This window comes from Paramormyrops kingsleyae, chromosome 2, assembly GCF_048594095.1.
Source record: "Paramormyrops kingsleyae isolate MSU_618 chromosome 2, PKINGS_0.4, whole genome shotgun sequence".
NCBI classification, from domain to species: Eukaryota; Metazoa; Chordata; class Actinopteri; order Osteoglossiformes; family Mormyridae; genus Paramormyrops; species Paramormyrops kingsleyae.
Genome location: NC_132798.1, coordinates 31,918,994 through 31,931,284, shown reverse-complemented (window position 1 = coordinate 31,931,284; position 12,291 = coordinate 31,918,994). Strand labels below are relative to the sequence as shown.

Sequence of the window (12,291 nt, the reverse complement as noted above, 5' to 3'; positions counted from 1 at the left end):
TCCTGTCTGATTCTTGATGAGTGTTGACGTAGCCAGCTGATTTAACTGTGCATCCCTTTCTGATCTATAAGGAGTGTTAGCCTAGCCAGTTGCTTTAGCCATGGGTGTCTTTGTGTACCCTGTCCATGGAGTGTTAGCCTGGCTAGCTTGTTAGCTGCATGTCCCTTTCTGCTCCTTGAAGAGTGTTAACCTAGCCAGCCGAGTTAGCCGTGTTTCACTTTCTGAACTTTGAGGCGTGTTAGCCTAGCCAGCTGAGTTAGCCGTGTTTCACTTTCTGAACTTTGAGGCGTGTTAGCCTAGCCAGCTGACTTAGCCATATGCACCTTTCTTATCCTTGATGGGTCTGAAAGCTCTTCCTGCAGTCCTCAAGCCTATTGGTTGACCTGATTCATGGAGTGGCCATTTGGGAACCATTTGAGACAAATGGCTCAATCTGTCTGCAGAATGGGAAGCATGAAGCTCTGTCTGGACACATTTGAAATAGCAGAAACAGCCTGTAGTATTGTAGCCTTCAGGTGGTGATCAGATACCTCTGAACTGAGGGTGTTAAAGGGAGGTTGCAGCATGAAGTGACCAATTTTCCGAAGCAGAGTCATCTACGATCCAGTCCGTAGCCCCGTGACGGCTTGGTTCACTGTGTCCTTCAGGTGCTCAGAGCTCAGGGTCACCAAAGGTTTGGAATAAATTTTGTTCCACTGAATTCAATTTCAACTCCACATAATTCACCGGCAAGATTTAATGGGTGTTTATTATGTTCCTTGCAGATGGTTGGATAAAATTATCCGTATTGAATCGAGGAGTCTTTAAACACTGACGAGGGAACTGCGCAACTTGAATAAACGGCATAAACAGGGACACAAATTGCGACTAAGTGCAGGGATCTCGGCAGCCTCCTGCAGACAAATCACATTCACTTATTGCTGTGACAAGGAACAAGCTTGTGGATCTGATTAAATTAGCATGACGTCGCTTCTGGACGAACTTGAGGCTGTGATACTCCTGGGTGTCAATTTGCAAATTTTCGAGCTGCTGGACAGATTCAAGCACTCTCCGCGTACACAGTGACTGACTCCTCTCCCCTCGGCGAGCTCTCAGGTCACTGGGCGGGGGCTCCACATGCTTCATTTCACTCGTGCCCCAAAGCTGCCCCTCCACTTCTAAATTTCACCTCCCCCCCCCACCGAAGCTTCCAGCCCGTGCTGCTGTTTGTAAACATTCACTGCAGTAAACGGTTTGTCTGATTGCACGCTTTAATTGTCGTTATGCAGCGTGGAGTTTATCTCTAGAAACTCATAACGGAAAAGCCGCAGATATGAATGTTTGTTTGAGGCAGCGTCCCCGTCAGCTGAGCGAGGAGGACCGTGCTGTCTAGAGCAGAGGCGGATAAGGATGTGCAGCTTGGCATTCGTTCCAAAGTACCGTGTTTGTGAACTAGCAAGACGACTCGATCGCTTGCTCGTTCCACTCGCGGAACGTTCTGTGATGGAAGACGGGAAAGTGTGTGTTTTCTGGTGGTGGTGGTGGGGGGGGGGATTCAGAATAACAGGTACAAGAATGTTTTAGGGGATTGAGGCCTCAAAGAGGAGGAAATCATTATATATACAGTACTTATCTTTGAATTATTACCAGATTTGAATTATTATCCTCTAAATTGTTCCTCCATTATAACTGTTTAGACATTTATATTTATTTACACTATAAAATACACGATGCAAAACATACCTACATACTAGGTACGATGCCGCTACTAAGTATTATTGCATCTCGCCTCACCTGGTGAGCGTCACACCTGGGGAGTGAGCCTCTCAGCCTCGAGAGCCCTCGCACCTTGCGGGCGTGTCGGGGGGCCACACGGCTCACGAGGACGGCGCACGACAGCCCCGAGCGTGAACATGCAGCCCCGCATCCCACGGCGCTCTGGGTTTTCCGCCGCATCCCCTAATCCGGACCTCCTACCCCTCCCCCCTTTGGTGTTTGCTTGTGTTAAAGTGTTAAGCTGTAATAAAACAGGACTTTATTTGAAGAGGCTGGTCCAGGGAGGTGGGGGAGGCTGTTTTGAAACAGACATACACACAGCCGTAGAAAAACTAAAAGTAACCACTGGAAAAATGAGAAGACAGACAGGCAGAGTCTTACCACAAACACCATATTAATACCGCCCTTAGTAACAAGCTGCTTGCAGAAACGTTCATGCAACGTCTGTAATATGCTTGGTGCACTGCAGCGTGCAGACAGGAGGGACAGTGCCCTCATTATCCCCACATTGTCTGCCTATGTACGGCAGAGACAATATATATTACATATTTTTGTTTTGTATTCTGAAGGCACACTATGGGAAATGTGTTTAAATGATTGCTATTAAATAACTGCCGCTTTGACATTGCTCATTTATAGTGCTCGTTAAGGCATATTTGCAATGCAGCACTCACTGAGGACTCTTTTTTTAAGCTTTTCAGGGGAACAGTCCAGGTAACATGGAAATGGTGCGTCCTTGACCATGGATTAATTAATCCCATTGCTAACCCACTTTTTAATTTTAATTTGCATAAAATGTTTTAGCACCGTGCTGTTGAATATTAAAAACAGCCACTCTGGATCAAAGGGTTTCTGGGTTAAAAAATGACATTTGTTGAAGATATCCTGCGGGATTTTCCCCCTAGTTTCTGATAGTGAGGGCTCCTTTGCCTTGAGAAGCTTTATGGGGTCTTATTTCCCATCAGTTTATGGTGGTCTTGTTGCTGGGCGGATCGACCTGATTTCAGCAGCTGATCCTACCTTTGTTTCCATGGTTGGCTCCAGCTGTTGCCGTCCTGCTCATCAGCCCAACTCTGTCTTTTCCACTGAGCCTCTGCTGGTTCCCACAGAGGATCAGCTATTGGCTTGTTGATGTTTCAGGTGAAAATATAGGATATTTGGGGCCTTTGACTATACATTGGATAAGCAATTATGGAATGATGGATGGATGGATGAATGATTTATTCTAATAATTCACATATTTTCCAGTGGGTCACTCTCTGTCCTCCATGTGATGCTTCAGCATGGAGTCCTGCTTAACTGCTGCCTGTAAAGATGCCCAGTGATCCAGAGAGGCCAGTCCATCCTCTGATGTTGATCGATATTGACGAGAGCAGTCAAACACCCCCCCCCCCAGCTATTCTCAGCTGCTGCCGTCGGGAACGTGGTGCCACACGATGGCCATGTGCAGCCCACGGAGATGCCGTCCTCCTGGCGAGATGTCCTCTTTGCACATAATTGTTCAACAGAGTTTTGTTTGCGCCGCATTTGAATTTCAGATGAAGGGCCGTCGATAAAGGGCTGTATACATAATTCTCCATACTTAAAATTCATTGTTTTGTTGATAAAACAAAAGAGAAATGAATTCCTGTCAGGTGAGTCTATGTAAAGGAGATCTTCCCAGCATCCAGACACTGGCATGGATTGAGCAGAGTCTGCCTGGGCTCACATTTAGGTGCCTGGAGGACTCCTCTGCCTTCTGCTTGCTGTCATGGAGAGTAACAAGCATCCCGTGAATGACTCTGTGGAACGGTGCACAAGGCGGGCTGTATGTTACACTGCTGACCAACCAGCTTCCACTTGTCCATCAGATCACACCGCCTGCATGATTTTCAGCGGCGCAGACGGTGCTCTCACTCAAAGTAATGCATATAGTTCCTTACCTCAAGATTTTATTTGCTGATATTCGTGCTATATCAGCTGAAATCAGACATTCTGCTGCCGGAGTGTCTGGCAGGGTGCCCTTCCTCGGCCACTCCTCCTACTCCCCCTTACAACCCCCCCCCCTGTCTGGTTTTCCTAACCACTATACCACCTGTATATATCCTGCTGTGTTTTAACTTTCTGGGCGCCCCCAAAAACACTCTGTGACCCCAGACTTTCAAAAGTCACTTCTCCGTTTTGCCCAGTGCTCCCGTCTGGGTACAGTGGCCTAGTTGTCCAGCCTGGATGAATCCCCCTTCTGAATAGTCATCTAGACGAGGGTCTCTGCAAACAAGGTAAATAATACAAGAAAAAGCATTTACCATGAACCCAGCTCTACAAGACAGTTAAAAATGTAGTTAACTTGGTCAAAGATTTATATCACCTTCAGTGCTTCAGGGAATCACATACGCACCACCCGCTCTTCACAGTGGTTGGTGGTTAAAATTCTTTTTTTTTCTTCTTTTTTTTAGATTTGGTAGTGATTTTTTTTTATTGGGACTGAAACCTGTAGGGTCTGCAAGGAAAGAGAGGATCTAAATTTTTAAAATAGAATTCGGTTTTAACAGTGCCCCCTACAGTAAAGTTGGAAGGAGCATGAACCTTCTCCGTATTAAACCTCAGAAAGCCTGATCACCCGTACAAGCTGTACACTATACACTGTGGGATAATTATACCTTTATGATGATTGTATTAAACTCATTCGCTTCTTACCTTCATACAACTCCAAATGATAAATGATGATTTTATTTATGTCTAGAAAAGGTCAGGAGTTCAGTAAGGGCAATCGATAAAAGAAAATATGTAATTTTCTCAGTGAGAAACGTAATCATGCAGACATTATCAACTCGTAACGTTTAAGCATTAAGAGACACTAATGCAATTTTACATAGCCATTAGACAGCTAAACAAAGCAGAGATATGAGATATGCTTCTATAATCATTATTAACCTTAAAACAGTAATTTAAGACAGTGGTTCCCCAATTCACCGCTCACCCCACCCTGAAAAAAGGTAAAATAATCTACGGATCAAACTTCTCACATTAAGTATGAAAATACTTTGTGAGAACCTTAAATGAGGATTTTTCAGGTTTTGTTCGAGGTAGATCCTAAAGGTCTTTGTCATATGCCGAAATCTAGCGCTTTCTATTATTATTTTGAATATTTTCTAAATAAATATTCATGCTCAATATTACCCAGGAAATATTCTTGCTAAAAATAAATTAAATCTTTTAAAAGTGTTTGGAAATAATCTGTGCCTAGCAGGTTTCGTATTTACTTCTCTTTAAATAGTTCTGCAGGTATTGTCGCAGTGGACATGAAAATCCATTAAGATGGTCAAAACACTAAAAGGACCAAGCCGACGGTTTGATTGTTATAATCTGAAGAACATATTGTTATATCATGTTTTTGCTAGCAGCCAGTATTGTATTATTATTATTATTCAAATTATTTCGAACTATAGACTATATGGTATTCTGTGTGTTTTGTCCGGGGCTGGATTAGGCGATGTGCCCTGGAGTCCGATTTGTGTATCTGCTGAGCCACGTCCATAGCCGTCCGTACCCGGATACCCGGAGCAGGAGCCGCACACTCGGCTGGAAATAAGGCTGGTTCCTGTATGAATAAAGGCGTTGCGCATATACTCCCGGACTGGCTTATTCGTGCAAGGAGAGGCAGAGCCTGTGTGTCGGTGTGTGTGCGCGCGCGCGCGCGTGTGTGTGTGTATTTTGGAAGCGGACCGGGTTCATTCGTCCTCCCTACGGGCTCCTATTACAGCGCAGGGCGAGTGTGGGACCGCAGGAGGAAGACGCGCTTCTATGGCCACTACTAACAGCATCGTTTTCACAGTTTCCCCACAAATCGAGGATAAACAAAAGGGTCGGAGTTTGTGAGGAGTAAACACACACACACGGACACACAAACGTACAGCCAGCATTACGGGTGTCCGTGATCTCCCGGACCCTACAGACCGCATCAAGAAAGCGGATATCTATTATTCTGCACTTTTCCGGAGCGGCTTTCGGATCGGGAATACCGCATGAACAGCTGAACAGGCAGCGCAAAAGTCCGGTAAGTTTGAGCCGCTGCTCCGGCCGATATTTACCTTTTGTGGGCTCCGAAGTGTCTACTCTGTGTTTTGGGTCTTTTTCTGGGGGTGCGCTGTGAAGAAATTGGGTTTGGGCACATAATGCTGCTGCTCGACTTCAACAGAACCGGGTTGTTCTCCAGCTGTTGCCCAAAACATCACAGTCTCATTTGTATAAAAATACTTCAAAACGGATTGCATTTATTTCCAGCTGCAACTTTATTTCCAGCGGTGTGGTGTGCACGTAGCGCAATCCGGTCCGGGGTGGGGGGACGACTTTGTCGGTGAAAAATACGAATAAAACATAATAGGCTGTTTATACGCCGTGGTTATAGCCTACGTACTTAGCAGCGTTCGTTTTATTCTAATTCAGTTAGGAAACAGTCGCGATTCAGTGCGTTTTTCCCGGACTATGGCTGGATTGTACTACTGTAATGTCATTTACTCCGATTCACTTGCGTTTCCTATGCTGAGTGGTGAGCCATCCCCAGAGCTCTTACGGTTTTAAATGGTTGGCGATCTGCTTTTAACTCGGGTCACCGACCAGTTACATTTGTGTCATTTTCGTGCACTGGGGGTACTTTGCAATACACATATTGCATAGCACCAACTTTGTTTTAAACAGCAGTTTTACGTCGTTTATCTTAGTCGTTATTTAGTCCCCATCTGCGAATTGAGGCGCAAAGCGGCTCGCCTTCTTTGTTCTTTGCCTCTTTTAGGAGGTAATGAAATACGCATCTACCGCAGCTGGGTGATTATAGTAATTGCAGCGTGACCTGTGTGGGCAGGAGCTGCTCTGCTGTGATGCATAGGGACCGGACCCTGGTGTTTCTGTGTGGGAGACCCCCCCTCCCCCCCCAGTAGTGTCATTTTCTTCTGGGGATAAATATCAACGGCTGGCTGTAGTTACCCACAAATCCTTTATGCATCTGTTTAGTGTTTTGAGCGTTGTGTTTTTGTTAGATGGTTTGTGTGTGTGTGTGTGTGTGTGTGTGTGTGTGTGTGTGTGTGTGTGTGTGCACGCGAATGTGTTTCTGAAAGGGTGCGTAGACATATCCATGTTTGTGTGTGTTGGGGGTGGGGGTGACAGGCCAGTGGAAACTCTCTTGCCACTTCACCCCAGATGTTAATCTGTGCATTGAGAGTCAGATTGGATTCCTGCAGAGTTGATCTCTTCATTGTCAGACTCACAATGGACATACATCCTGAGGACCCCCCCCACACTCTGCCCCCGCCCCACTGCAGTGTTTTTCTATGCTGATTTGCAGTCTGTGAGCCTTTTAATGCTAACTGGTTTTGCAGACGCATATAATGAATAATGAAGAACAAACCAATTACCCTGCCATGCAGTCTCCCTGCTGCACTTTCTGGATCTCATTGGCTGTCCAGTTGATGTTTGGCCCGCGGGCACCTGGTCATGGTGGTGTCGGTCAGGTCAGCACGTAACAGACGAAGGCGGACATTTTGAATAGGTGTTAAAAAGGCCGAGTTGTTACTCTTGGGGCCCAGAAAACAGGGTTTGATGACACAGTATCTGACGACCATGTTTGTTCCATCAACGTCCCAATCGCAGAGACACACCACTGCTGTATCATCCGTCCACAGCCCCATGAAACAGCAGTGGGCCATGCCCTTTGCAGGTGGTTCAAATTAAATATCTATGACAGCTCTGAAACAGTTTATTCCCATCGGACACAGCAGCACAGGGAGCAGGGCGCAGATTTAAACCTGAAGGTCGTCTCAACGAGACCCCCAGCCAAAATACTGTGGGCAGCTTTGTGGATGGTGAAATGCATGACGTCTGGATAGGCACAATACGTAAGCAGCCAGAAGCTAGTAGAAAGCTAGCCAGAAGCTATTGGAAAGCTAGCCAGAAGCTAATGGAAGGCTAACCAGATGCTAACAGAAAGCTAGCCAGTAGGTACTGGAAAGTTAGCCAAATGCTAACAGAAAGCTAGCCAGGAGTTAACAGAAAGCTAGCCAAAAGCTAATGCTGCAGTTTGACATTAGGTGATATGTGATAGCCACACTTCATACAGCTTTTTCTCTTTTCCTCTTCCTACACATACTCCATCCCCACCCCCCTTTGTCTACTTTATTTCTCTCCAATTACTCCCCCCCCCCCATTTTTCCCTCTCAGTTCTAGTGGAAAATGAGCCAAATGACCCGCTATCATTCCTGTGGTGGGCTCCGAGATCTCAGTGTGGTGCTAATGGTCTGGGGGCAATTAGCCAGAGCAGAGGAGTGACAGGCCTGTCCTGGAGTCAGGGGTGGGGGCGTCTGCTCCCCTACGTGACGTCTGGAGAAGCACCAGCAAACGCTTGCCCGCCATTTCTCAGGCAAACGGTGGTGGCATCTTGGCCCCCCCATGGCCATATGGCTTGTGGGCTCACACTGCAGTGAATTGTGCACAGCTGTAGGGGTTAAGGCAGGTGGTGTGTATGGGGGGTGTTCACTTCCATGCCTTCCCATGAAGTGTAGTTCCTCTTACCAGACTCCCCGCCCCTCGTTTGTTTAGTGTGGGCCTCAGTGCTTTATGGTCCAGTGGCATTTTCAGGGGAAGCCTGACCTATGGCCTTCCCTTTGGGGGAGGGGCCAGGGTTGACCCTGGACTTGATTGGCTGCCTCATTTAAAAACAAATCCCACCTTTCGGATGTGATTACTGTGAACAGAGCTGATGGTGGGGAGAGAGAGAGAGAAAGAGAGAGAAGGGGGAGGAGACGCAGCTAACGGAAAAAGGAGACGCAGCTAACGGAAAAAGGAGACGCAGTGGTGTGGGGGTGGGGGCCTTCGCTGCTCGGAGGTGGAAGGCAGGACTCACAGTGAGCCGTTTGTTAGCAATTGAGCAGCACTGGCCATCTGCAGCTGGAGGCTGTGTTAGCGATCTGCACTCTGTGTGTGAGCATGTTTACATTCTCCCTGGTTCCCTGCTCTCTCGGGCCTCTGTGAGTGCCGCCCGTGACATGGCCAGCGTGGGCCAGTTCCCTGCTCTCTTGGGCCTCTGTGAGTGCCGCCCGTGACATGGCCAGCGTGGGCCAGTTCCCTGCTCTCGGGCCTCTGTGAGTGCCGCCCGTGACATGGCCAGCGTGGGCCAGTTCCCTGCTCTCGGGCCTCTGTGAGTGCCGCCCCGTGACCTGGCCAGCGTGGGCCAGTTCCCTGCTCTCGGGCCTCTCTGAGTGCCGCCCCGTGACCTGGCCAGCGTGGGCCAGTTCCCTGCTCTCGGGCCTCTCTGAGTGCCGCCCCGTGACCTGGCCAGCGTGGGCCAGTCCCCCACGTCGCATTGGAAGCCACGTGCCCTGTTTGCGGTCACATTAAGCAGTGCCCACCTCGTTTTCCATTTTGTTTCTGTGCTTTTCCCTACTCCTCCTACTCTCCCCCCGTGCCTTGGCCCAACACAGCCTCCTGGGTATGTGGCAGGGTGATGGGGGAACCACAGTTAGTTTGCATTAGCACCTTTTGCGGCGGAGCTTTGTTCTCATGTGGCAGAGAGATGGATCTCCAGGCCACTGGAAATGCTGCAGAGCCACCATCCTGCCACCAGCGTTGGAGGGGGCACCCGGCCCAATCAGCTCTGGATTCCGGTACCGAGGCGGTTGGTGGCAGGTTTGGCAGGCCTGCCTGTTTCAGGGTGCCAGGCGGGTGCTGAGTGGTTTTGAGCCCCCCCGTGTTTATTGGACCAGCATCCATCCCAGCCTCTCCATCTCCCCCAGCTCACTTTCTGTTCTTGGACAGCATGCCCCTGTTCTCTCCTCTCCTCTCCCTCCCCCCCTCCATCACTCACTCCTTTTTCAAGTATTCAGGAAACTATGAACTCTTAACAGCACCATACCCAGTTTGGGAGGGGCATTGGGGGGGGGGGGGCTGTCTGCATCCCCTCCCAAACTCTTAAACTGCCCTTTTGCACATCAAAAAATCAATAGAGTATTTCTTAAAAAGGTCCGGGAAACGGTGCGAGCCAGAGATCCACGCTGATACGTTTGGGGCCTTTCACTCATTCCCTCTGCCTCTCAAACTCTCTCCAGCCAGAGTCTTCAGAGCTGGGGGGGGCAGTGGTGGTAAATTTAATAAATCCATTTGGCCCCCCTTTTAAGTCCGCCATCTCCCCACCTCCCTATCCTACGCCTCCTTAAGTGTCTTGGAGTGATTTTCTCATTACCTTTTCCATTCACCTTCTTGGAAGCCTTGTTTGTTAATGAATTGATTTTTTGTTAAGCTAAATGCATTTATATCTGTGTTCACAAGCTCAGCTCTCCAGCGCCCCCTGACCCCAACATCAGTCGGGCCTTCTCAGCTACCCATAATACTCTGTGAATTTGTGTTTTGTCCTGTTATATTCCAGCTTGTGGTCGGCACTGGTGTTTTTCATCTCCGCAGTTATTCTGTGCCAGTTCGAAACTTTGACTCCACCTTGACTCCGTGCAGATTACACTGTGACTCTGCAGTGACTCCTGCAGGAACACGTAGCCTGCCTGCTTTGTGACAGTCCCATTGGTGGGGGGTGGGGAGGGGATGGAGGTGCCATATTCTCAGCAATTGGTTGGTTTTTTGTTTCCTCAGCTGAGAAGTCGCTGATTGACCGAGTCCCGCTGATGGCGGAAAACGTCCCCCATTGTGCCTCACCCACCACCCCAGCTAATGCTTGGCACTCTGCCCAGCTGCAGACTCTCTTGATTGACTGTACAGGCCTGGGGAACTTGGTGCAGTTGGGGAGGGGGGGGGGGGTCCAGCTGACTCGCTATGGACGGAGGGGCAGCAGTCTCGGGACAAAGGGGTCTCTGCCTAAAGTGGGGTCATCGATTTATTGGCATGTGGGGCAGCCCCCCTCTTTTTAAAGAGGGCCTGCAGGTGGACCCTGCATCCGGGTCTTTATTTCCGCTATAGCCTTTGTTCCCAGAGCCCCCCCCAGCCGTTAAACCGCTCTCTTTATTACCTTCTGCACTGCCGTGGTCCGGTGCCACCCGGGACCCCCAGAACATTCCTCATAATCTGGTCTCGGTGAGCTCCTTCGCCTTTCTCCTTCGTTAACTTGCTGTGAAATCAATTCAGGGCCCCAGTCCCCTAATTCCATCGCTAATCTATTCGCTCCGTTAATAGAACTCAATTTAGGAGCCGGAATTGCATTTACCAGTGACTCTAATTACATTACGATTTGAGATTAATTGCAAAATTAATTAATGGGGAAGAAGAGTGTTGAAGTTTAATGAATGAATTTCTGTGTTTTTTCTCTGTTTTCCGCATTGGGGTCTGTGGTCCTGGTTGACTGTGGTCCTGGTTGACTGTGGTCCTGGTTGACTGTGGTCCTGGTTGACTGTCCTCAGCACTTCCTCTTGACTGGCTCTGGCTTCTTCTGTGGTCCTGCAGACCCGGTCTCAGAACGGTGACTTGCACGGCCCTAATGGAGCTCGTCACTGGGATGTCAGCAGCCATCTTTGGCGTCTGCAGTTCCGCATGTGTCTCCAGCGCCGGTCCCTCCTCATGCCTCCGGCTCATGGACCGCCGAAGTACTGGGGGCCATGTGCCGTTACCTGGGGTCGCCCCAGTGTAAAATCCGTGCCTGTTGTTGTTATTGGCATTACTAATATAAATGACTTCAGTGTCCCCTTTGGGCCAGTGTGCTTCTCCTCATCCCTGTGGACACAGAGCCCAAACACACACACAAACACACATGCATGCAGGCCTCATCGCTTCCCATATCTGCTGAATAATGAGAGCATATCCTCTGCTAAATTATCCTGAGTGCTTCACGCTTGTCGTGACACACACAGAAAGCCCTTCCAAGCCCTAGACTTGCTGAATTATGACAGAGATTATGTCACGGTTTAGCTCGGAGCGGTGTGCCATTATGTCAGCTCGTTAACTCTCCTGGCGATACGGTGGCCGGGGAGGAGTAAACACATGACATCACCTGGGCTCAGCTGTTTGTCCCATCCACCCCCCCCATGTGTGGCTGGGACCATGTGAGGCACTCCCGCCCAGTGAGGGGTGACTGGGCATGCTACACATCTGGGGTGTGTACCACAGGGTGACTGTCCATCATTAATTCATGTGGGTGTGGCTTTCACGGTTTCTCAGGATCAGATTCCCTTTCTGATTGGTTGCCATTGACCTTCAGGGCTGTGCTCTCACAGGAAACGCTCCTTCCTTGTATTACCGCCACTTTTGGGCCGTGTGCAGAGAGCTGACACCTTACAATGCTTACAGTCCCGAACCCTGTACAGGGATGATATCCCATCTTTACAGTGACCATGATTAATTCATTTTCATTAGAGGGGTCTTAACTTTGCCCTTGATTTCAGTCATTAGCTCCTTAGCTCCACTGAGGGACGGGGGGGGGTTCAGCCTGCGGTTCTGGCTGGGAATGGAGCAGTGGGTGTTTATGGAAACGGGCCGACCTTTCTGCTGGTCCGTTTGGGCTGACCTTTCTGTTTCATTTTTAATTATTTTTGTATACACGGATTAACGTCACACGACTTTGGGGATTCT

General features: G+C 48.8%; 1 protein-coding gene and 1 long non-coding RNA gene across 3 annotated transcripts in view; one reads left to right on the top strand and one right to left on the bottom strand.

Annotated features, from left to right (window-relative positions):
- Positions 1 to 1,691: 1,691 nt before the first annotated feature.
- LOC111844131 (uncharacterized) lies at positions 1,692 to 6,301 on the bottom strand. The gene is made up of 3 exons (XR_002838314.2): positions 5,826 to 6,301; positions 4,103 to 4,234; positions 1,692 to 4,002 (listed from the first exon to the last, which is right to left on the bottom strand). It is a non-coding gene; the product is annotated as an uncharacterized lncRNA (long non-coding RNA).
- Positions 5,341 to 12,291, top strand: part of sema4c (sema domain, immunoglobulin domain (Ig), transmembrane domain (TM) and short cytoplasmic domain, (semaphorin) 4C) — a 27,415-nt gene continuing 20,464 nt past the window's right edge. For both annotated transcript variants that reach the window (XR_011989265.1, XM_072708971.1), the window contains exon 1: positions 5,341 to 5,791. The gene's annotated coding sequence lies outside the window, so the exon portion shown is untranslated. The remainder of the gene's footprint in view (positions 5,792 to 12,291) is intronic.